Here is a 14,830-nt window from a genome sequence, read left to right on the forward strand (position 1 = left end):
TTAGGGTCCCCAGGTTAGGCTCTGAATTAGAAGTGAGTGGCTCAGGAGGCCGGCTCCCCATCCGTGGCTCCAGGAGTGGGCTTTCTGCTGGGGGGCAGGATCCTGGCAAACACCTGTATCTTTGTGGGAGGCTCCCCTCTGGCCCAGCTGGGAGGCAGGGTGCAGTTGTGGGAAATCGTGTTTCTGTGAGCAGAGAGCCACCAGGTTGTGGGGGCACAGGGTTCAGTGAGAATGATTCCCGCAGCCTTTCTGGGATCAAAACACCAGCAAATGTCAAAAAGTGCGTAATTTGTTTTATCAAACGGGCTGCTTATTTATGTTTCGAGGGCGGGTTCAAGGACTCGTCCACATCCCTCCAGGACGATCGCGTCAACGGAAGAACAGAGGGTTCATCCCAGAATGAGGCCGACTTGCAAGGAGACCCCGCCCACTGAGCACTGCGTAACAGCTCCACGTGGCCCTGCCCTGTGTGGCCTGGGCCCTGGGTCTGGCCGCATCTCGTTTTCTTCCAGCTGAGTTCCAGAAACTCAGAGGGTGGAATTAGGGGAGTCGTGTTTGGAACCCAGTGAGGAAGTGAGGGTCCTTTATCCAGAGTCCCATCAGCCTAATCACTGTAGCTGAGGCCCGACACCCCCCAGACCCCCAGGGCGGCCGTGGAGGGGGAGCAAGCCTGGCAGGGGGCTCGGGGGTCCCACTGCTGGGCCCCTCCCTTGTCTCTGTTCCCTTTTCACCCCAGGAGGTGTGGATGTCTCCTGTCGCGGTGACCACCCCCGTGTCCCCCCCCCAGCAATCTCCCTTCTCCGTCAGGTGGGGTCCCCACCCGTACTCAGCCCCCTCTCTGCATGGATGCTGGAGGACTAGGCTCACCTGAAGTTCTGAGCTTGAGCAGTACCGTGGAGACAAAGAAACAAATGGAAACAAAGAAACAAACAACCGTGGCTCAGCTCCCCCGGTGGAGAAGCTGCCCTGAGCGGAAGGGAGGGCGTGGGCACCAGCGCTGTGCCTTGCTGGGGTTTAATAGTTTCTTTTTCAGATTCAAGACAATTGTCACATTGTCATTTTCTGGAAAAGGTACCCTTCTTTCACTGACAAGATATGCCACCTTCCTTCATGAACTAAATTCCCACAAACATAATCTTTCCATCCTGAAGTACGTGTCAATTTCTGCACAGTGTTCTGTACAGTGTTGTGTACATTGCAATGGCTTTACAGCAAGTTCCTTCTGTCCTTTCAAAACGTCTCAGTGAATCCTGGACATTTTCTCTTCCACATGAAGTTTTGAGTCAGCTGTTTTCAAACCAACCCTGTTGGCACTTTTATCGGAATTGCACTGAGTGTATGAGCGCAATTTGGAGAACTGCCATCGGTGTGGTGGGGTGTCCTGCTCAGGCCTGGGTCTGTCCCTTGAGGTATTTAGAACTTCAGTAACGTTTTCCAGCTTTCTTTTATTTCAGAATCGCTCATTTCTTGGTTTGTTCCTGGGTTTTATTGCTGTCACGAATGGGACACCTTTCCTCATGAAAGGTTTCAGTTATATACTGCTGTTGTAATAAATGCGATTGTTTTTGTATGTTGACCTTAAAATTGGCCACTTTTAATTCTAATGATTTGCCAGCTGATTGTTTTGGATTTTCTAGGCAAATAGTCCTGTAATTATGCAAATCATTGTGTTTTTATCTCTGCCTTTCTAGTATTTGCACTTCATGTATATATATTCTTGCATTATTACACTCATTAGGACTGCAGTGTAAAATGAGGTATCTTTCTCTTGTTTCTACGTGTAATGTGAATGGCTCTAAAGCGAGGGTCTGCAGACTATGGCCAGGGGCCAAATCCAGCCCACAGTCGTCTCTTTGTAGATAATGTTATTGGCACACACCATTCCCACTCATTTTCATGTCGTCTCCTGCTTCTGCGCTACGACAGCAACGACAAGCAGTTGGTTCAGACCACGTGGCCCCAAAACCCTGAATGTTTGCTCTCGGGCCCTTCATGCAAGCTCTCTGCTCCAGCGTGTTGCGTGCGGCGTCAGAGGCCGGGGGCTTCCCTGCCGCCCCGGCTTCCTGAGGCTCTTGCAGTTGTGGGTGCTTGAAATTTGGTGTAAAAGCGTTAACTTGTACCAAATGGTTTTTGGAGGACTGACTGTCTTTCGAGATGATCAAGGAGTCGTCCTCTTTTTAATCTCTTAACGTGTGGAATTATGCTAGCATTTCAGAATGCTGACTCATCCTTGCATTCCTGAGATAAGGCTTCCCTTGCTCCTGGTGCGTCGGATTGGGATTCCGTTTGTCAAAGCTTTATTTAGAGTAACCACGTCCCTGTCACAAACCGTGGCCCCGCTGTGGCGGGATGGGCGGTGTGTGTGGTCCCCACCGCCGGTTTTCGGGCTCTGACTACCTGCGTGGAATGGATCACGGTGCTTTCTCTTTTTCTGTGCTGGGGAGCAGTAGTGGCTCTTCACAGCGGCCCTTCTGCGTCGAGCTCTTGCTGTGCCACGGGCACAGCTCCGTGCGTTTTACGAGAGTTAAGTCTTTAACCTGCAACGAACCCGTGAACAAGGCACCATTCTCATGTCCGGGGCGCAGGCTGTTTCGGGGGCCAGCCCAGGGTCGCCCGGCTGGTAGGAGGTGGAGGTGGAACTGGAACTCAGCAGTCGGTCCCCAGGGCTTGGGTCCTGAACGCGGGACTTCCTGTCTCCCCTTTGCAGAGCGATTACCCTGTAAAGGTGGCAGAATCACAAGAAACTGGTGCCGCTTCAGGGGCAAAACTGCAGCTACTTTTTTTCCCGTGCCCCTCCCCCACCGCTGGAATTACTGAATCTATTTCTACTGAGTCAGCTTTGTACTTTGTATTTTCAAGAAAATCGTCCATTTAATCTAGCTCCTAAATTTACCACTACAAAATGGAACATGATAGTTCCATAACTTCTCAATGTCCCATCCTCTTTTTTTCTTTCTCCCTTTGTTCTGGGGACAGTGTGCGTGTCCCAGGTATGGCCCTCTGTCACCCCCGGAGTCCCCTGAGTGAGGCCGGGTGGCGGGGCCGGCGGCTGACTCCGAGCTGCCGCTGACGGGCCCCCTGGGCGCGCTCGGACGCGTGCCCACCCGCCCTGCAGGACGCGCACGGGAACTGCTGCCGTCACCGAGCCACTCTGGTTTTCAGCGCTTACCTAAGGGACCTTTATCCCAGAGATTAGCTCGTGGCTTGGTTTTCGCACATCCAATGAAGAACGTATCTGATGGCGCAGGGGAAAACACCTCAACGTGAAGTTACTGAACATTTAAAAAGATGACACAGAAGCATTTTTAAGAATAACCCACTTAAAATTCCTTGAAGAGTTCCCTTCTCTGAATTTTGTTAGTTGACAGAAATGTGCTGAGAAAGGTATTTATCATAAGAATCATATAATAAAATTACATCTACCAAGATCGATTCAAAATCGGGGAAGCTTCTCCTTCAGTGAGTGATAGTGACATGCTGTCAAAGTGTGGTGAACACAAGGTCTCAGAGGAGGAAAGATACTGCTTTGTGAGCACGCAGTTGGCTGCGGTCAGTGCCTGGGGTGATGCAGGCTGGCAGACCGCGTGGTCTGGGCTGTTCCCTTCGGGAAAGATGGCATGCTTCTGGCCGAGCTGCTGGAGCAGGGTCGGAGCTGGAGAAAGCAGGTGAGGCTCGCATCGCAATCCTTGTCCATGGGAACCTTTCAGACCAGAGAGCCACATCTGGGCAAATAGTTCCAAAGGGGCTTAAACCCAGAGCCCAAAACAGCACCTGGGGACATGGGTGCTGGGACAATTTCACAATTAAATGGAATTTGTGCCAAATACCAAATATTAAAATACAGTAGTTAAAGCCAACTTGTGCTGAGGTTTGTCAAATGCCCTGAGGGGCTGGTTCTCAGGGGCCCTCAGAGGAGGGCCCCCTGCGTCCACGTGCTGGGGAGGGCTCTTGGCTGCAGAGTGAGAACTGAGCTCCCAGGGACTTGGGCTAAGAGATGAATGTCCCGCCTATTCAAACTTACCAGCCTTTGCACAGCAAAGAAAACCATCGACAAGATGGAAAGTCAGCCTACGACTGGGAGAAAATGTGCGCTTGACAAGGGCTTACTCTCCAAATACGCACACAGCTCCTTCTGCGCAATAGCAAACGCGAAACTAAACAGCCAGCCCAGTCAAAGTCTAGGCAGAAGACCTAAACAGACGTGTCTCCCAGGAAGACGCACAGGCGGCCAAGAGGCACATGAGGAGGGGGTCTATGCTGCTAATTGTCAGAGAAACGCAGATCAAACCCACAACGAGGCGTCACCTCACATGGGCCAGAATGGCCGTCACCAAAAAGTCCACAATGATAAATGCTGGAGAGCGTGTGGAGAAAGGGGCCCCTTACATTGTGATGGGAATGTAGTTTGATGCAGCTGTTATGGAAAACAGTACAGAGATTTCTCAAAAAACTAAAAATAGTCTTACCATCCAATCCAGCAGTCCCACTCCTGGGCATGTATCCTGAAAAGATGAAAACTCTAGTTCAAAAAGACACCTGCACCCCAGTGCTCACAGAAGCACTGTTTACAACAGGCAAGACATGGAAACAGCCTAAACATCCATCAGTGGATGACTGGGTAAAGATGCTGTGGTGTATGTACACAATGGAATACTACTCAGCCATCAAAAAGAATGAAATATTCCCATTTGCAGCAACACGGATGGACCTAGAGATGATCCTACTGAGTGCAGTAAGTCAGACAGAGAAAGACAAATGTCATATGATATCATTTATATGTGGAATCTGAAAAATAATGCAAATGAACTTATTTAGAAAACAGAAACAGGCTCACAGACACAGAAAACAAACTTCAGGGGGCGGGGGCGGGAGGCATAAAGCAGGAGCTTGGGACTAGCAGATGCACGCCGCTATGTGTAAGACAGATAAGCCACGAGGACTTACCGTGAAACACATGGAACACTGTGCAATATCTTGCAGTGACCTACGATGGAAAATAATCTGAAAAACAATACATATATATAACCAAATCACTTTGCTGCACATTGAAACTACCACAATACTGTCAATCAACTATAATCCAATTTAAAAAGGGAGAGAGGAAAATGTCCTGGATTCTAGAGCAACAGCCAGAGTGGGAGAGAAGGAAGAGATCTGGGGACCCCCGGTGCCCCTGGATCCTCAATCTCTCTGTCTCCGTCTCCCCCCACCCTCTCTCCTCTCCTTCCCCGTCTCCTCCCCCACCCCATCTCTATCTCCCTGTCTTCTCTCCCTGTGGGGCACCCACAGCTCAGGGGGTGGCCACCTAGGAAGTCAGCAGAACACACTTCCAGAAACTCGGGCCCCGGAGGGTCCCTGGGGGCTGTGTTGATCACAGGAGGCAGAGGTGCTAGAGTTTGGTGGCCTTTGGAAGCCGCCTGGTCTTACAGACCCAGACGGTCGTCAAGGCAGTGGGCACTGCAGCACCGACCCCAGCTGGGCCGCTCCCCAGGCTCCCAGAGGTGAGAAGCTCCTGGAGACAGAAGGCTGGGCCCAGACGCCTCAGAGGTGTGGCCCCGCGTTCACACGCACACCATCATCACCCCAGCAAGTCTCCTGGGCCCACAGCCCCCAGAGTGAAGGCATCGGGTCTAGAGGAGGCTTCCCAGGGCTCATGGTCCACCCAGTCCCTGGGGACACGTGGGAAGTGTCCCATCGGAGACCGCAGGGATGGGATTTCCGTTGCCTAACTGGACGACTCACAGCGAACCACAGCGTTCTGTCTTGATCTCACGGAACTGGGAAAGCCCAGATCGTGAGAACGTCAGAAGAATTCCTGTGAAAGCCAGCGGGAGCTGTGCAGGCGGCCACGGTGGCCAGCGCCCTGGGAACCTCTGCACCGGAACTCGCCCCAGGAGTCGAGCCCGCCCCTGCTCCCCCAGAGCAGACCCCATGGGGCCCCGTCCGTCACCCCTGCTCCAGGGCCCTCCCTCTCTGTCCCACCCGATCCACCCTCCTCCTCACGGCCCTGCTTCCCCCCCGGGGGAGGCCAGCGCAAATGTCCCTCTCCCCATCGCACAGCTGAAGCCTCTGGGGAATCTGGGAAGAGCTGGTGAGACCCTGAGCGCGTGTAGTCCAGGGGCCACCTGCACCCCCTCGTGTCCCGGACGCCCCCACACACCCACCGCCACCTCCTCCCTCGTCCACTCGTCCTTCCTACTGGTCCGTCCCCCTCAGCACAGAGCACCTTTCAGCGCCTCTTGTCCTAGCCTGAGGCCACCCAACCAGAGCCCGCCCCGGGGCTCTCCCTCACCTCCTCCCAACCCCTCGCTCTCAGCCTGGGCAGTCCCGTCTCTCAGATTTCTTCCCCTCTGCACTTCACTTGGTTTTTGTGAACACCCTCCTCAGGTCTGTCTCCTCCCTGTGGCCCCCTCTCTGGTCTCATGCCAGAAACTCCATAGGTTTTGTTGCACAGACAAGGGAGGGAACAGCTTTGACCTGAGCGCCCAGAGGGTCTGGGGTTCCCACCTCTCAGGGACCCTCTAGCTCTGCTCCATGGGAGGGAGGTGGGCAGGGATCGCCCTGTGCTGCCCGGAGCAAGTGTTCTTCAGTCCTCACAGCGACCGGGCTGAGGGGGTGGCATCAATCCTGAGGTCCCTGGGACCTACGCCAGGCAAGAGATCCTGGACCCACCCCCACCTGCCTCCCTGCGGACACACTGCCTGCTCTCCCCAGCTCCCAGGCCCAGCCTCCCAGACAAGCAGCCCCTGGGCAATGATGGAGCCAGCTCCAGTTGACCAGTCGGCTGACCAGTTGGCTGAACAATTGAAACCACTTCCTTCCATCCTGGGGTGCTCAACTCCAGCCATGAGCGAAGGGACCCGGTCAGGGCCCTGTCAGGGGACCGGGTTTGGTCCTGATTCTGCCTCTCGGGGGCAGCTTGTTTGCCTTTTCCTGGCCTCCATTTCCCCTCGCCAATGCCCAGAGGTCGGACCAAGCCAGCAGGTCCTCACATAGGGCTGGGGATGGGGCTGGAGTCCTGGGGTGGGTAGGAAGGCGCCCAGATCCCCGTCTGCCTGTGGGCCTCTGGGGACGAGGCTGCTGAGCCCAGGGTCAGGCTCCGTCTACCCTCCTCTGGGTCCTGCTGACCTGAGTGGCCTCCAGCACTGCCGGGACCCGACATGGGTGCCTCCCGGCGCTGCCACTGATGTTTGAGTCAGCGTCTGCCGAGCACCTGGGGGCCGTGACACTTGCGCGGCCAGAGGAGCCGGCTTCTCTGACCAGCCCTCGGGGCTGTGACCCCTCGACTCCTCCAAGGAGAAGCCAGGGCACCTCCCGTCCTGTGACCAGGGCACGTCCAGGGCACTGATCTTTGTCAAGGAGAGGGGATGGATGTGTTCTCCGGGGGGGGCGGGGGTGTGGTGGGGGAGGAATACCAGACTGACAGGCGGGGAGGGGTGGGAATTTGAGATTTCCACGTGAACTCTAAGAATCCGAGCAGCGCTGCTCACTTCACGCTTAAAATATTTACTTGGAGACGCTGGAGTTTTAAAGTTCAGCGTCACAACAGCCAGGCAACGGGCCAGGAGGAGGGGCTGGGGAAGTGGTTCTGGGCCCTTTCATCTCAAAACATGCGCGGAGCAGCCTCCCTCCCACTCAGAGGAGGTGGCTCAGCCCTGGGCTGGGGAACTGCCCCCCAGCCGCTCCTGGGGGCTGGGAGGTGGCCCCAGGGACGGGCCCCAAGCCATGGCCTCACACCCTGGAGTGTGGACAACCTTTCTGCCGTCCCGAGGGAAATGGTTATCTCTCCAATCAGAGACGGGTGGCGGAGCAGGGCCTGCCTGTGCCAAAGCCAGATGTGTCCTCTTGGTCCCGGGTGTACGGGGAATCCATCAGTGTCCATGACGGGAAGTCTGTAGGCTGGATGGCTTTTCCTTCGGTTCTCATGAGCCAGACGCATTCCACAAACGAGCTCATGTCCGAGGGGTGGCCAGCTGCTGTGTGCAGAGTCCTCAATGCCTGGCTCCAGGCTGGCTTCACCAGCTCCCACCAACCAGCTGTGCGGAGAGGCCGGGGCCCCTGAGACAGCAGGCCTCCAGTGCCCAGCTGCCCGCCCGCATGGACCCACCTCTGCCCACAGCCAGCGTGCTGCTGGCTCCCCCTACCCCACGCCCCCAACTTCTCATCCCTGGAGCGTGATGGGCAGTGCTGCCCCCTCTCCCGCTGTAACTGGGGGGCTGCGTGAAGCCACAGGTGCGTCCACAGAAGTTGGCATCTAGGTGCCCACGGAGGCCCTGCCTTGGTGTCTAGCCGGGGAAAGCCAACCGAGAGCCCCTCCTTCCTCGCTGATTCTGCCTCCCTGAGCCCTGCGGAGCCCCAAATGCCTGGCTCCAGGGAGGCTGAGGGGCAGGGCCGCCCCAGCCGCCTGCTCCGGCCGACCTGGCATCGCGCAGAGACAGTCTGGAGGGCGGCCACTGGGGGGGCCGAAGAGCTGGCCTGCCCTGGCGAGCCACTGCCGGGTGTTAGCCACGTTTGAGAACAGAACTGCAGCCATGACACTCACTGCTGGTAAGACTTCAGACGTGTTCTACCCAAGTACACCATCCAGGATGTGTCACAGGCTGAGCCCCAGCGCCTCAGAATGTGATCTTCTTTGGAGGTGGGTCTTTAGAGAGGTAATTAAGGTTAAATGAGGTCCCTGGGGCGGTGTCCTTACAAGAAAGGAGAGCAGGACACAGACACACACACAGGGACGACCACGTGGGGACACAGGAGAACGCGGCCGTCCGCACTCCCAGGAGAGAGGCCTTGGGAGGGACCAGCCCTGACACACCTGGACCTCGGGCTGGCAGCCTCCAGGCTGTGAGAAAATGTTTCTGTGTTTGAGCCTCTGGTGCGTGGTATTTCACAGGAGCCTGAGCTGAGACAGATGGTGCTGTTGGGTTAGCCCTTGGCCATCCCTCTTTCAGCCAAAACAGGGGTGTGCGGGGCAGCCTCCCGGGCTTCACAGGCCGGGCCTCTGTGCAGAGGGGGTCCTGGGCGTTCAAGGGAGGCCTCCTGCCAGAGCCTCCCTCCGACACTGTGATAGAAAGGGCACAGCCTCCTGCCGGCGCCGCCCTGACGGAGGGACACGTGGCGGCTCGCTAACCCTCCTGACCTTGCCGCACCGCGCAGGCGGGGACCCCGAGGCGGGCAGGGCCATCAGGCCGCCTATCCCAGCCACACAGCCACGCCCTCTACTGTCTGAGCCCCCAGCCAAAAGGTGCCCAGTTGCCACTTGGTGAAACAGGACTGAATAAAGGTGAACGAGACGGTCCTCTGGTGGTGGAGACCCGGGGCCCGCGGGGTGCTTTGAAACATCCCTGGTGGCCTTTCCTCGAATCTCACTGTCAGGAGTCCTCGGGGGCTGTGCTTCTGACGTTTTTCAGCCACTGCTTCAGTTTGGTCCTAGAATCCTTCCTTTTGATCCTGGAGCCAGAGAGGGCTTCTGGTCACAGCCCACCCCACGCAGAAGCCTCGCCCACCACCTCGGGGCCACGCGGGCCAGGCGGCTGTCCACGGCGCGGCGGTGTGGAGGTGCAGCCCCGACGTCAGCCACAGCACGGGGCTCCCTCGCGGCTCACAGACCTGTGTGCTCGGGGCCTGGCCTCCTGAGGTCCACCCCGCACGTGCAGCCCCCACATGCACTCCTCACTGTGGGTCCCCCCACGAGCCTCCATCGCCCCAAACAACCCAGGATGAAAGCAGAAGCATGTGCAGAGTCAAGTCCAAACCCGGCCCTGCGGCCTCCCTAGCCATGTCCCCCCTGGTGCCCACGGAGCCTGGGCCAGCCAGACCACGAGCCTTCCCTCTGCTGGCAGTGGTCCTGCCCAGCAGCCCCCCATTAGGGAGGGAAGCAGACAGCTGTCAAGCATCACGGGCGTGATCCAATTTACACACGCAAAACGTGATCGTGTGAGTACTCACATTTGATATGCTGTTAAAAACTAAACTCCATGCCTCACCTCCCCGACCCCCAGCTCAGATCGTGGTTCCCACGGGGCCGGCTTCTCAGCCCCACCGCCCGGAGCAGGTGCGCCGGGTCCCCGCCGCCCACCTTCTCCTTGGCTTCGGGGGCCACAGCCCTGTGCACCCCCAGTGCCCTTCACCCTGAGTGGCCTTGTCTGGCTCCCTGCAGGACCTGTGTTCGGACCTGTCCTTGGGGGTGAAGCAGAGCAAGGCCGAGGAAGGCCAGGAGGGAGGGGCGCCTGGAGTCGATGTTCTAGAGACAGAAGATCCTGCAGCAGGATGTTTTCACATTGAACTTTCCTAGGGACAGCACCAGGATTAACCAAGATTGCGTTTTAAATAAACACTTGTTTAAAGCGTCCTGAGAGTGCCCTGCTATGCGATCTTTTGCTTGCTTTCTTTTTATTTTTGAAGAATATTATTTAGACATTCTTGCCACAAAGCATTATGTGTTCATTTTAGAAAATTCCAACAAGCGAAACATAGAAAATCAAAACAAACACAGTTCCACGCCCCGGAGATGGGACTGCGTTTTGGACAGTTCTCCAGCACATCCTTCCAGCCTCGTCCACCGGGGCACGTGTGTGTGTCTGTGCGTGGGTGTATGTACGTGGATGCGTGCGCATGTCTGTGCACATAGATGTGTGCATGCGTGCAGCTGTGTGTGCATGGATGTGTGCGTGTGCGTGCAGGTCGTGTCACGTCACCGACACCTCCCGCCTCACTGCACTCTTACGTGGTGAGGGACTTACTGATCTGTGAGGACTCCTGCTTTTCTATACCTTGCAAGTATATTTTCACAGTTTCCCTCTTTTTTTGGTTAAAAACAAGCCCCTTTAAGCTCCCAGTGACGTTGGTTGGATTGATGGCTGATCTGTTGTAACTAAAGTCCAGGGCAAGAATTTGAACAAATGTGTCTGTAAATTCCATGTACAGTAATTTTTGATACAGAGACACTTGATTTGTACAAAGACAACCACGACTTCTGGGTTTCCTTTTTGATGTCAAGCTTCAAAACACGTGTCCCAGCACAAAAGTGGTCCGCCTCAGGGACACAGGGCCCACAGTGGTTAAAAGTGACTTGAAGTCGCACTGCTCCCCACACGTCTGCTCAGAGAGGACATTTTCACTTAAGACTTCACTGAGTTTGAAAACTCAGGCAGGCGGCTTGAACTTCCTGGATACTGTCAGTCCCACGGGGTCCAGCGCGGGAATCTCCGAGACCAGGCCAAGTTCAGGAACCCCGCCCGGTTCAGGTCAGCAGGTGGGGCGGCTGCAGGTGGACAGACTTCCCAGTTCGGGGTGTGACCACACTTCCTGCCTCTGTCTCCCCCAGCTCCCAGCCCACTGGTGGCTGCTTCTGACCCTCTGGGGCTGGGCTGGGCGGGAGGGCGTCCGGCTGGGGGCGTCTTCCTTGACAGGAATGTCCTCAGGGGCTCGTGAAGCCAACAAAGATTTCATTTTGTGCCAGCTTTGCCCTGCGGGGCCCTTGAACGTCAATGCCACTGACATGGTGCCTCCCTTTCCCAGGGGTCCCCCAAGACCCTGGCTCTCCCGATTCTGTCCGGTGAGGACCCAGCCCTCCAGTGGCCTTTGGGCAGAAAGACAGACAGACAGCCATTCTCTTACAGAGTGAATGCACGTCCAGGGGACACACCACACAGTCTTGCGGTGGCAGATGGACAGTCGCCGATTCTCTGTGCAAACTCCACAGCTGCCTCCAGACCCAACCTGACCCAACCCAGGGCGGCCTGTCCGACTGTCAGCACTACCCCACCGAGAGTCCACTCCCACCCGTCACCCGGGGCCAGGCCTCCCAGGAACCCACCCACTGAGCCCCCATCACTCGGGAGAGGAGCCAATTCTCAGCCCCACCTGGGAAGACTCCTCCAGGGAGACCCTCACGTGCAGCTTGGCGCCTCCAGACAGCGTCCTGGGGCCACAGGGTCAACGCCAGCCTAACACCGTGAGATTTCTGACTGTGTTCCCATTGAACAGGTCACAACTTCTTGTAGAATTGGTTTGATAGTTGGCCGAGATCAGCTCCCTTTGTAAACCTGGTTTGCAAATGGTTAGCTGGTGTCTCCACTCAGCAGCAGTGGTGAGGGGCTGAGGCTTTGTTCAGGTACGGAGAGACTTGGGGTCCAAGGAAAAGCACGGGTCCCCTGCCAACCACCTGCCTGGGACCAGGGGAGGCTGGGGTGGGAGCGGGTCCCCTGCAAAGACTGGCCCCGCAGTTGTACACACAGCTGTCGAGGCCACCTGGCTGTGCTGGGGCAGGTGTGGACAGAGCCCTTGGCACGGCGACCTGGAGGCCGGGGCTCAGGTGGGGAGACACCCCCCTGGGGTCCTGGAGTCGGGGGCTGGAGCTGGGGTGGGGCGGGAGGCAGGAGGGCAGCAGGCTGCTTAAGGCCTTGTCACCGTGGACTGGAGGCCTGAGCCCGGGCAGGCGTGGGCCAGCTGCTGGGCTCGCGGGCTGAGGAGGGGAAGGCGGTCCCCACGCAGGTGAGAGTCCATCTGCACAGACTGGCTCAGCTCACGTGTGCCCCGTGGGTCAGGGCACAGGAAACAAGCCTGCCTGGGATGTGTCCTTGGGACCCAGAACCAGGCCTATGCATGGCAAGGCGGGCTGCGTGCCCAGGACCCAATGTCAGGGCCAAACAGTGGACAGGGCTCCAAGCCCAGGCTCTGGAGCCGGACCCCGGGTGGATGCCCATGGTGGGCTCTCACGGGGGAGGAGGGAGCAGAGGTGGCTCCGGGCTGGGACAGACACGCCCGTATCGCCCACCCTCCATTCCGGGTGGCTGAGCAGGCAGTGTGCGCGGTGCTCGCCTCCCCACCTGGCCCCGCTGGTCCGAGGCCCCAGGCTGCCAGGGGAGCCGCTCCGGCTCCCTCCTCCTGTCCTGGCAGCGGCGGGTGGGGTCCCAGCGCCACCCCTCCTCGGAGCCCCGGGCGCTCACTCTGCGAGTCGGGCAGGTGCACCCTCCAAGGGCAGCAGCGAGGGCGAGCGCGGGAACCCCGCCCCACAGGAGCTGCCTCTTCTTCAAATTCAAATTTAAATTTCTAAACAGTTTCAAACATACCAAAAAGTTGCAGGACTAGCACAATAAATGCCATACATTCTTCCCCTAGAGACCCACTTGAGTGTTGAGTGTCACCAATTGTCCCGGTGAGGTCCTTGACAGCAGCACGACCCCCCCGGGCCAGGCGGCGTGTCCGATGGCCGCGTGTCCCTGTGCTCCCTCGGTCGGGAGCATTCCCCAGGCTTCCATGGACTTGCATTACCTGAATACTCTCGACGAGCGAAACGTCCCCAGTTCAGGGTGCTGACGCTCCCCCGGCGAGACCTGCGCTGTCCCTGAGGGGCCGGCTCAGTGGGAGTGTCCTGTTGGGCAGTGGATGTGTCCACATGTCACTCCTGCCATCTGACGCCCCTGGGTCTGCAGGGTCACCCTGGAAAGGTGGCTCCTCTTTGCAATTTGTGTGCGTTTTATGGGGCACACGTGAGGATGCCTCACTCCACCTTCACCACCAGTTACCATCTTCCCTGCTCCTAAAGCCTGAGTTCACGGTCACGGCGATGGCCGCCAAACACTGTTTTTTTTTTTATTGAAGTATAGTCTGTTCACAGTGTTGTGTTAGTTTCTGGTGTGCAGCAAAGTGATTCAGTGACACGTGAATGTACACTCCTTTCCATATTCGTTTTCATCATAGGCCGTTACAAGTTGTGAATGCAGTTTCCTGTGCTGCGCGGGTGTGTGTTTTCTACACAGCAGTCAGTACCTGCAAATTCCGAACTCCCAGTTTATCCCTTCCCGCCCCCTGCCCCCCCGGCAATCCCAAGTTTGTTTTCTAAGTCTGTGAGTCTGTTTCTGTTTTGTAAGTAAGTTCATCGGTCCCATTTTTTCGGATTCTACACGTAAGTGATGTCATACAGTATTTTTCTTTCTCTACTTACTTCACTTAGTAGGACAATCTCTAGGTCCATCCACGTTGCTGCAAATGGCGTGATTTCATTCTTTTTTAATTCGCTGAGTAGTATTGCATCGCATAAACATGCCACACCTTCCTTACCCCGTCACCTGTGGATGGATGTGTAGGTGCTTCCCTGTCCGGCCGTTGTGGACAGTGCTGCTGGAGCACTGGGGTGCAGCTGTCTTTTTGAATTAGAGCTCCCTCTGGATGTGTGCCCGGGGCGGGACTGCTGGGTCACCGGGTGAGTCTGTTTCTAGTTTTTCACGGCCCCTCCACACTGCCCTCCGTCGTGGCCGCACCACCTGCGCTCCCACCGCCGTGCAGGGGGCCCCCTGTCCCCACATCGCCTCCAGCAAACGCTGACTTTCTAGTCCCCCCATCCCCGTCGGCTGGGACTCCTCTGTGGGGAGAACTTTCTCTTTTTCATTAATTAAATGTGTCTGTGTCACCAGAGCCTCCCGGAGCCTCCTCCGCGCGCTGGCTGCGGCCTGCTGCCGTCCTTATTACACTTTGTGGCGCTCGTTTGCCCCAGCGGGACTCGCTTTAGGCTGGTTTCCGACTTCTCGCTGTGCGCCCGTGTTTGTAAGCGCTTCCTTTCTGGGTTTCAAGTCTCCACCCCCAAGCCCCCAGCCTCCCTCAGGCTCCCCTCTCTGCACGGTGCTTCTCACCTCCACCAGCAAGAAAGGGGCTCCCAGTGGCCTCCAGATGTTTGCTGTTTGCTTAGCGTCTCCCTAGCCCGGCCCCCCACTCCCTGCCTGCTTCTCTGGCCACAGGGAGATGCCTGGGGACCTGAGGGTGGAGGTCCCTGTGGCAGAGATGGACACTCGCTCTGCACCACCCGGGGGCAGGGGCTCTGCCGGCCCTGGAG

This window comes from Camelus dromedarius, chromosome 2, assembly GCF_036321535.1.
Source record: "Camelus dromedarius isolate mCamDro1 chromosome 2, mCamDro1.pat, whole genome shotgun sequence".
Taxonomy (NCBI): domain Eukaryota; kingdom Metazoa; phylum Chordata; class Mammalia; order Artiodactyla; family Camelidae; genus Camelus; species Camelus dromedarius.